The sequence below is a fragment of the Periplaneta americana genome, chromosome 15 (assembly GCF_040183065.1).
Source record: "Periplaneta americana isolate PAMFEO1 chromosome 15, P.americana_PAMFEO1_priV1, whole genome shotgun sequence".
Lineage (NCBI taxonomy): Eukaryota > Metazoa > Arthropoda > Insecta > Blattodea > Blattidae > Periplaneta > Periplaneta americana.
In genome coordinates this window covers 128,612,537-128,623,349 of record NC_091131.1, presented here as the reverse complement: position 1 = coordinate 128,623,349, position 10,813 = coordinate 128,612,537, and the positions used below count along the sequence as shown (strand labels likewise).

At 34.5% G+C, this 10,813-nt stretch overlaps 1 non-coding gene across 1 annotated transcript; it reads right to left on the bottom strand.

The window, feature by feature from the left end:
• Window positions 1–8,655: 8,655 nt before the first annotated feature.
• Window positions 8,656–8,728, bottom strand: TRNAS-GCU (transfer RNA serine (anticodon GCU)). The gene has a single exon. It is a non-coding gene; the product is annotated as a tRNA-Ser (tRNA).
• Between the last annotated feature and the right edge of the window lie 2,085 nt (window positions 8,729–10,813).

Below are 10,813 nucleotides of genomic sequence, written 5' to 3'. Positions count from 1 at the left end.
TTTTAAAATTGATTAAAAGTTCTTAAATATATTACATATAAAATTACAAAACTGTTTATAGCAGCATGTTTTTCCGAACACATTGAATAATGGTTTGTCATATATTACATTACAAAAATGTAAATGTCCGACCAAAATAAATCTTCTGTTTTCGAATACTGGACAATGAAACAAAAGATGATCCACAGTTTGCTGTTCCTCACAGATACATAAGTAGCCATTTTCCTTATGTAGTTTAAATCGTTTCTAAATAAGAGCCAAATTTCCCACGACCCGATAAAAATTGCGTTAGTATAAAATCCGGTATAATTTTGTTGCTATTTAAGCAGGTATCGACCCTAGGAAAAAATATTTCTCTCGTAACTGAACCCTTTGTACTGCATAGCCACTGATTATTCCACCTATTCATTATGTGCTCATTTATTTTTCTTTTCGCATACGAATAAGGACACAGACTATAGCTGAAATTGAAGTTCGAAACTGCAGCAGTTTTTGCCAGTTCATCAGATTTTTCATTTCCTGCTGTTCCACCGTGTCCTCGCACCCAAGAGAAACAAATGTGTTTGTCACAAGATATTAAATTTCTTCTGATTTCCACTGCCAGAGGATTTAAGTTAAACTTATTATCTATAGATTTGAGGGCTGTTTGAGAATCACTGTTAATACAACAATTATAATTATGAAGTATAGTCCATATCAGGCACTGATAGCTAATAGCTCGGCTTGCACAATGGAGCATTCAGGTGAAAGTTTGTTCCTCTGTATGTACCTTTCTTGGCCATTGCAGTATACAGCAAAAGCGCATCCGACCTGATCAATAGCACCTTCTTTAGATATTTTTGATCCATCTATAGATATAGTTACAGTGAGGGAAGAGGTGGAAAAAACCAGAGGTGGTATGCTACTCCAAGATTTTTCCCTGGCATACCTCGATTTAAAAAAAGCATACCTCCTCCCTTACAACATACACGTACACGATATATACCATAAATTGTTTTGTGCAGTCAGTAACGCGAATCTTTGAAGCTTACGCAAAACATTAAATTTCTTAATAAAGTAATTTCAAGTTACTTCAATTATTAGTAGATTATTTTGCAATGTCCAATGACACTTTTTACTTCGGAATATGTTAAAGCTTCAAAGTGCCTTACTTAATTATTAATAAAAAATGCAACAACAACAAAAATGATCTTACAAATATATGCTTAAGCAGAAATTTATCTTCTGAGTTGAAGCTCATCATTTTATTCATGTCGAAACTCTCAGTCTGCTTTTAATCCTCGGGGAGCAAGTACTTTCATGGTAAACACCTTCTTGTTTAGCAGTTGCATTTTCAAGAATTTGTTTATTAGCCTCTTCGAGAATCTTAACACACTGACCATGGACATGAGAATTTTTGTGATCAAATTTTTTTTTTTCTTATTGCTTGACGCATTTTGACATCACTGTCACCAAAAGCTTTAGCAGAATATGAACACCATTCGTTTGAGAAACATATTCTTTCTGATTTGAAAGCACCTAAAGTTCATTAGCTCTATGGATATCTTGCAGCCAAAATCTCTTGTTCAGTTTTGCCCGTCACTTTCTTGAAATCTTGCTTGCAACTGAGTAACATTCAGAAATGTCGGAAAATAACCAAATTCTATTTCACTTGACAAAACACACATAGTGAAACTATTTTCTTGTAGTCTGAATTCACTGAGCCTAGTCCAATCATCACTAACACAATCACTTTTGTGTCACTGAAGTTTCTTTTTACTCCTCATATGACAAATGTATCCATTATTATATTACAAACATCACTACACCAGTAGTTTGTCACTGATAAATATTTTAAAAGAATAAGCTCAGATAACATAATCACTAAATTGGCAACAATGGCCATCACAAGCTACAGATCATAGTTTTCTATACTTGAAATGCTACCGTTGTAAGCATTCGAAGGGTTGATTTATCAAATAAACGTGTCTAAATACATGTTGAATACAGTTCCAGAAGCAAACAGATAATACTCTTTGCTGTAAAGGAATGTATAAACAAATTTTTTACAGATCATATTATTTCAGTGACAGTATGTCTTTTTTCACTAATGGTATGTTTTCTGGCCATAGAAATCAGTGGCGGTATTCCATACCGATGCATACCATCTCACTTCCTTCATAGTATAATTATAACATAGTACTGCATCAATAAATAATCTACAACAGGGTATTACATTAATATCATTTAATCCTCATAATCTTTTCACTCAAATTAAATATAATATAAAATGAATATAATAAAAACCCGAACATGTAAAGATGTAGCCACGCAATCAGTGGGATTTAAAAATTCTATCACTTTTTTAAATGCGTATTGTTTGGAATATTTTGGACATTATGGGGTATAGTGCTCTTCCTGAAGCAGAATTCAGCAGTGCACACCACTGAATTCATCCAGCAAATTTTTAAGTTGAATTGTTTGTTATAATATTAAATGTATGAGAAAGCAAAGTTGTAGCAAATATGTAGCCATTGACGATGAAGATAAGTGGATCAACTTGAAGAGAAGATTTGTTCTTTCTAAGATACGGTACTATATTCAGTAACAATGCAAAAGCAACATTTAGGTGAAAGTTTCACATACCTTTTGAAGAGTGAAATTCTCCAAGACATTAACTGCTGAGCTTCGTGTATAATAATTCCCACCGTCACACTTCTTTAAGTTTTATCCTCATAATTTTCAGCACTGTTGATTTTTATCAGCAGATACATTGTCAACATGTAAAATTCCCACGAACTATTAAGAATTTGAACTCCTGATATTTATTATTTATTTGTTTTTGCGTAGAATGTAACAATTCTGCCTACCTATTAGAAAGTGTTCATGCAAGTTTATGGATGAGGGTTTTATTATTATTATTATTATTATTATTATTATTATTATTATTATTATTATTATTATTATTATTATTATTATTATTTCTCTTCATCATTGCTGGCAACAAGACTTAGTTTAGTGTATAAATCTTATTAATTTTTAATCTCTTTTAAATTTCTTGTAAAATTATAATTTACATTTTTTTCTGAGGGAGTCTACCTGATTCCTTTGTATATGATGAAGCCCATTTCATTTGGTGCTCTTCTGTTTTGTTTATTAAATGTAGAATTCCAATTTAGCCATAGATCTGGATAACTATCAGTTTAAAAATTAAATTATCAATAGTAGTATTTTCATGTTAGAAGGTTACCGGTACCCATCTTCCTAGCTACATCAAAAGTGATTTAGAATTATTTAGGCTGCAGAAATATGTGTGAAAATTAGTTTATTAAGTTAAGAAACAAGAATATTCGAAATTAATTAATAATAATTCACTCAAGTAAGTTAATACAAGCAGAAATTCAGTGCACACATGTACCGGTACGGAATGGATATAGGAAGACTGCCAAAAACCATGAAATATCAGCTTAAAAGAAGAAGAAACCCTGGACGTCTGAGGAATGGATGGAGAAGCCGAAACAGACGTTAGCTGAATGAGAACATTACATCAGGATGATGAAAATGGTAACGCAAATATTTTAATAAATTAATAGAGATTTGATGAAATGCTGGATGAAGAAACTACAGTACCGTATCTCGAGAAAATCTGACAGCATTTTGTCCACAGTTAATTTCAGTTATACTTACTGGGATTTGAACCAAGATCAATAGCGTGATTAAGTGCTTTGTGATTAAGTGACTTAATAATATATAAGTAAGTAGAAATGTTGTTTCAATAATTATATAATATATAGTTCGTGGAATCCTATTGCAGTAAAAATCAACAAGTTCAGAGGAAATCAATATAAAAATAATTATTATTAAACATTCACGAGAATAACCTAAAGAACAAGAAGAAATTCCATAATAATATATCTCATCATCATCATCATCATCATCATCATCATCATCATCATCATCATCATCATCAGTATCAGTGCTTTTTTCTGGCAAAATAACGTTCTCGTGCACCTTCTTGTTTTTTATATATATATATATATATATATAATAACACCAAGACAACGCGGTAGAAGCTCTGAAGCTTATCCACACACCAGGTGTTTATTATGTTTTAACATAATTTTTTTCTGAACTCCATTTAGGTCTTAAATCCCCAGTACACTGAGCAATAATCATCTCCCGGTCCACACCAATAAATTTTACACAGAGTTCCACACCTTTTCTTCTAGAAAAAAGCACTGATTATTAATCATCATCATCATCATCCACACTGTTTGTCTACACCTGTGGAGTAACAGTCAGCGCATCTGATTGCGACACCAAATGGCTCGGATTCAAATCCCGGTCGGGACAAGTTACCTGGTTGAGGTTTTTTCCCGGGGTTTTCCTCAACCCAATACGAGCAAATGCTGGATAACTTTCGGTGCTGGACCCCGAACTCATTTCACCGGCATTATCACCTTCAATTCATTCAGACGCTAAATAATCTGAGATGTTGATATAGCGTAAAATAACCAAATAAAATAAAAAATCCACATGGTTTAGGATCATGGGTCTGTTCCCACTTCACACTTCCCATCTTCTTCTTGGCCTTCCTATATCCCTTCTTCCCACTGGCATGTACTGATGTACAGCTTTTGGCAATCTTTTGTTATCCATTCGAAGCAGATGTTCACCCCACTTCCGTCTGTAACTATCGACCTATTTACAGTGAGAGGTTATTCCTAATTCTTTTCTTATAATATAATTTGTTATTCTGTCTGTTCTTGTACAACCCTTTATTGATCTAAGATACTTCATCTCTGCTGTTATTAGGGACTGATAATCTCTTCGAAATAATATCCATATCTCATTGCCATATAGGATTGTAGGTACAACCATGACTTTGTCAAATTTTAGCTATGTTTCATTCTTGCTTTATTTTTTAATGTTCTTTTAAGTGTGTCACATGTTTATTAAAACTTACACAGCTTTCTGTCTATGTCTCTGTCTCTGTTAAAATAATGATATCTTGCAACCAAGATACGAGTATGTGAAGTGAGATACTTGTTCTATTATGTTATTATCGTGTATAATCTTTGTTCTGATAGGGTGTTTGCCTAAAAGAGTCATAGATTTCGTTTTTGAGGCAGAGATTTTGAGATTATATTATTTTGCTGTCTGTGAGAGTCAATATACTGCTGCTTGAAGATAGTCTTCCGATTCTTGGAGAAATATCTAGTCGTCCGCAAATAAAATTGTATTAAATGTGTTCGTATCTAATTTTATCTCTGGATTAACTAAAATTTTCCATTCTCCAATCATGTCATCAGTATAAATGAGGTGCTCAGTTCAAAAATGGATCAAGTCCATGACATATTTTTGAGATAATTTGACTTAAAGTTAACTTGCTCTAGTGAATTATCCAATTTAGCTAGCAATAATTTTATTGTCCAACATTGCTCTAGAGGTATCAACTTAAATTTAGGAAATGATGTATCAGCTGCAAAGTTGTTTGTTAGCGCTTAATCATATTTTGAGAAAGAAAAAGTGGACTTGATCCATTTTAGCTCTGAATATTTTTCATCATGAAGATGAATCAAGTATGAAAATGTGTGAATAATGCAATTGTTATTGGTTCTGTGCAAGAAAATCAATGAGTTTGTTCTTCCAAAACTCAGCTCATCTTTAATCGACATAGAAGGGCACATCATCATCCAAGAGCATAATCATTTTGGTAGACCATCGACCTTGTGACTACTTCTGTCCGCAAGTTTTTGAAGTGGTTTTGGGCCACTGGTTCCACTAGTTGGATGAATCATAAAAGCTCCATCATATCTATCTTCTTTCTGTGGTGTGCCCTTGGTGCTGTGTAAAGGGGGTCTTTGTGTATCACAAATTTAGACTCTGGCTTAGACATGGACACTTTCGACAAATCTATCAGTGTGTTCAAAGTAGTTTTAAACTGCAGAGTCCAATGTTCTTTTCGCTCGCACCTCATTCATATTATTTTAAACCACTTAACTGATTGGCCATCATCGATCTTCTTTCTGTTGGCTATGATTTTCTGAAGTTTTTTGGCAGATAAAATATCTGGTGTTATACTTCGATTACATTCAAGGGATTCTTAATCTTCGCGTTCTTTATCACTTCAACCCAATCTTGAGGTGTAAAAATGTATTTATTTTAATGAAACTGAATTTTTTTCCATTGTTAATTTACATGTTGTAAATCTAGAATTACATATTGTAAATATATACAAAAATACACATAAACACAAAATACGGAATATATAACAATAGAAATAGAATAAAATAATATATAAAATAAAAAAGAGAACACAATAATATTAACAGTGAGAGAATATTTTCTTGAGTTCGACTCTATGACACCAAAATCTCGATCATTAGGTGGAAATGAGTGGCGATAATAGAAACTTTTGGTCATTTGTATCTATCTTTTTTTATTGGTTTATTTTACGATGCTTTATCAACTGCGATGGTTATCAAGCATCTGAGAGAAATGAAAGTGATAATGTGGCAGCCAGCTTTATGTTTCCATATTATCCTGTACATGAGTTTGAACAGAGATTTGCATGAGCATGGTTTTTGGCTTCTTGTTTGATATGTTTCACGAGGGTGGTCGCTACTTCTTGGGATCCTCTGCTACCTTAGGTTTCGTTCCACCGTACATGTAACTATTCTGATTGTTGAATGAATGGATAGCGAAATTGTACATGCAGCCTACATATTCCTATTGTAGTACGCTAAGGATGTCGTCAGTTTAGAGTACGGGAGTGCTACTTCTACATCAAATGTGGGAACATAGCACGTTTCTGATGCTGCAGCTTCATCAGTTTTAAGTGTATCTATAATTTGCTTAGCTTTGAGCAGGTGCAAATTTTTCTGATCCTGTAACTCCACGCACATTAGGATCACTTTCGGCTTGTATGTTGAGCTCCATTTGGTCACATGGACTACATGTATCCTTAGCAGGAGGTTTAAAATGTAAGTTAAATTTGCATTAAAAGATATGATAATAAAACTTCTGCTACAGAGGCTCTTTGCATTCACTCCCGCAATTTGTACAGTACAAATCACACATTTTTCTGATATTCAAATTTGTTTTGAGATACTTTCTGTCATGATTATTTTCCCTGCGGTAATGGTTCTGGAAGGTCAAACAAGATTTTATATGTGCCACTATGTCCGAATCATGAATTTTATTGTTGAGGGTCCTTTTCACCTGAAATCTAAAATACCATGGACCTGATTTGAAATTCATCGGTAAATCCCACCAAGGTTAACTTGAAGAATATCAAGATGATGCTGGAAAGGCAAAAGCCTCTTCTGAATCAGAATCCATCTTCAAATTATAAATTTATAAGATAGAAATACGTGTGATATTAATTGGTGCAACGCTTTTGTGATTTAATCCACTGTGATTTAATCTGGACAAATATTCTGAGGCAGAGGTAACTGCTGCCATTTACTGACGAACTCTCGAAATTATAACTTTATCCACTACGCCTTGGAAAAGATCTAACATAAAGTAGTCAGAAAATGAACTAACTTAAACTCGATTTTTTTAAATTTGTGACTTGATCCACTTTAGCTCTGAACGCCTCAAATGTTGAACAAAGTGAGTGACAAACTACACCCTTGTTGTATACCTTGGTTAATCGGGATTTCAGTTGAGAGCATTCCATTTATATCCACTTGAATTGAATTATCTTTATATAAACATTTGATAATATTTATAAGATGTTTGGAGTAGCCTATCCACGTTTTTTTAAGGATATTCCATAATTTCTTATGGTCTACTGTGTCGAAGGCTTTCTCCACGTCAATGAAAGCCAGATGAGTTTCAAGATCAAATTCTGGTTTTTTTGCTATTACTTGTTTGACATTAAATACATTGTCCACTGTTGATCTTCCTCTCCTGAAGCCATGTTGTTCTTCAAGTAATACCAAGTCTGTTATTTTCCTTATTCTTCCATTAACGATTTTAGCAAATAATTTATAGCCACTATTAAGAATGTTTTTGTTGTTTAAATAACTGTCTAAAGACAGGTCTGAACCTCACAAGTGATACCACGAAAACACTACTTATGAGACAACTAGGCCAGAAGATAATCGGGTAGGATGGCCAGCTCCTTTCCCTCCCTCCCCCCACCACATTGCATACATTGCCGACTAGCTACATATTACATAGTCAGACTTCAGATACATACAAACAATTGTTCTTCCTCTGACACATATTGTCAAGTGAGATGTACTGCCCGATAATAGATGTACATATCAGCCAGAACATCGATCAGAGGATTAAGAATGCTTATGCCTGTATAATCAGAGTAAATGTTTTTATCTTCTTTTTTAAAAATCGAGATTATACAGGTATGGGATTCTACATTCTCTCCAGCATTTATTAAAAAATAAGTACAATCAGTCTGTGAGTACTGAACTTGTGTATTTAAAGAGTTCCATGCTATATATATATATATATATATATATATATATATACTGACGACCCAAATCTACATAGTTTCACTATGAAAACTGCATCAATGTTTGATTCCACCTACATAGGCTATGGCCTACAGACATTTTTTTTTTTTTTTTTTTTTTTTTGCAGATGAATCTGGCTAAATCAAATCGAGATCCAGACTTACAGACGATAATTTCAAGGGAAAAATTATTCCTGGGCCGGGTATCGATCCCGGGACCTTTAGCTGAGCGCGCCAATGCTCTACCGACTGAGCTACCCAGGAACTTCATCCGACAACATCTTAATTTATTCTTTTATATCCACATACCTCGAGTGGGCTGACAAGATGTCAGAAACCCACATCGAGTGCACACAAACTCTATATGACTTGAAATTGTAATTTTCTGTTAACGTACCTACAGTAATGTATCCTATATTATGCAAATCTAGCTTTCAGGTAAAGCTCCCTGTGAAGCCCCAGAACATTTTTTCCCTTGAAATTATTCAAGTCTGCTTCACAGGGAGCTTTACCTGAAAGTAAGATTTGCACTACAGACGATAATTTGAAGGACAAACTCACAATTGCAATGACTGATATTATTCCCGATTTCAAACAACTACGCTTATGGGATGATGATGATGATGATGATGATTAATTTGATGGATTTGTTTTCTATTAGCCTCTTTCCTTATAGTATATTATTTTAATTTTGTTTGTTATATACTAGGCCTAATATGCATTTTGAAATGATCTAGTTTAAACTGTATATGTCATGGTGTAGGCCTACAATATTTTGCAGCCCACCGAATATTGATTGGAATGAATGCGGAAATTATTTAATTTCCATTGTTACAATACACACTCTTCAACACAAAAATGAGCGAGCTTCTGTAGCCTGAATTTCTCTAAGTTCACCTTCAGACAGCGCCTGGTTCACACGACGAGGGAAAGGATGTTTATCTTGCATCTAATTTACCACTTGAGTATATCTTTGTTCTAAATTATTTATAATACTTGATTTATAAACAGAAGGGACAACAAAGAAACAAAACAAATGAAACACAGAGCGGAGTCTTGCACTCTTTTACTAAACCGCCAAGCGAATCTTAGGTTTCGAGATAACAGTTACGTATTCATACAACAAGAGTCATTTGAAACAATGACAACTTAAATATTGGAACTTCCCCGCCGCATAATACATTCGTTCACATGTGAAACTAAGCTCCCACGAAAACACGCGAAATTTGCCGATGGGTACTTAGCCTTTGGCTGCTGATCATTGTTTGTGTCTAAAATGAAACCTTTGGTTTGCACCAGCCACCATTGGTTACATACAGAGTCTGCCAGATGGCCATACGTCACCATGCTTGGCGGGTTATCGCAAACTCAGTGAAAGACGTAACTACAAAATTGAGCACAGCTGATTTACACATTCAAGCTATGCCTGCAAGAGTGAACGAAATACAGTCAATTGTGCATGCTTTTTTTTCCACTAAAAATGAGAGCGCATGCAGCAATTGAAAGCTATCCATTACCGATGGGTAAAATTTGTGCGTCATTTCGTTTAACAGTAGCATTAGCGAGGAGCTGAGATGAATCTACACGGTTCAACTTTTCTTTCAATTTTAAACATTCAAGCAATGCATGTAGTAGTGCACGAAACGCATTCAATTGTGCATGCTTTTTACCGCTAAAAATGATAGCGCGTGCGACAATTGAAAGTTACCCATTATCGCCGGTGGGTATTTTGTGCGTTATTTCGTTCAATAGTAGCATGCAGCGAGCAGCTGATTACTCTAGGTCAGTGGTTCCCAAAGTGTGCTCCGCGGAACCCCTACTTATCAGGGGATCCGCGGTTTGTAAATATATTTTGAAATAAATAACACACAAAACTACCGTTTTTCTCGACGCGATTTACTGTACGCGACTGTAGGCCTACTTATGAAAGTTAGTAGTAAATCGACTAGGGTAGATGACCAGATCTCACCCTTCCGTGAGCTGGTCTTCGAACTGTTGTAAAAAACACGGCTTTCAGTTAAGGTAGTCAATTCTATTGAAAATGTTTGTCTGCTTGGCGAGGATGGCCGTGACTAAATTGTAAAATTGTTTTGTTCGGTGATGGTGGACCTTTTAAGTTTAAAATGACGGCAAGAACGATTTGCTTTATTGAAGACTATCGCAAATAGTGCCTATAGTGTGTTCAACCACAATTTTTGAGAATTAAGTATCACGTAAGTATTGGACTGATATTTATTATTTATGACTATTGTGAAGGACATGTCACTCAAATACTTGCTGCTTACTTTCTTTCTTTTTTAGTGGATTATTTTACGACGCTTTATTAACTGCCGTGGTTATCTAGCGTCT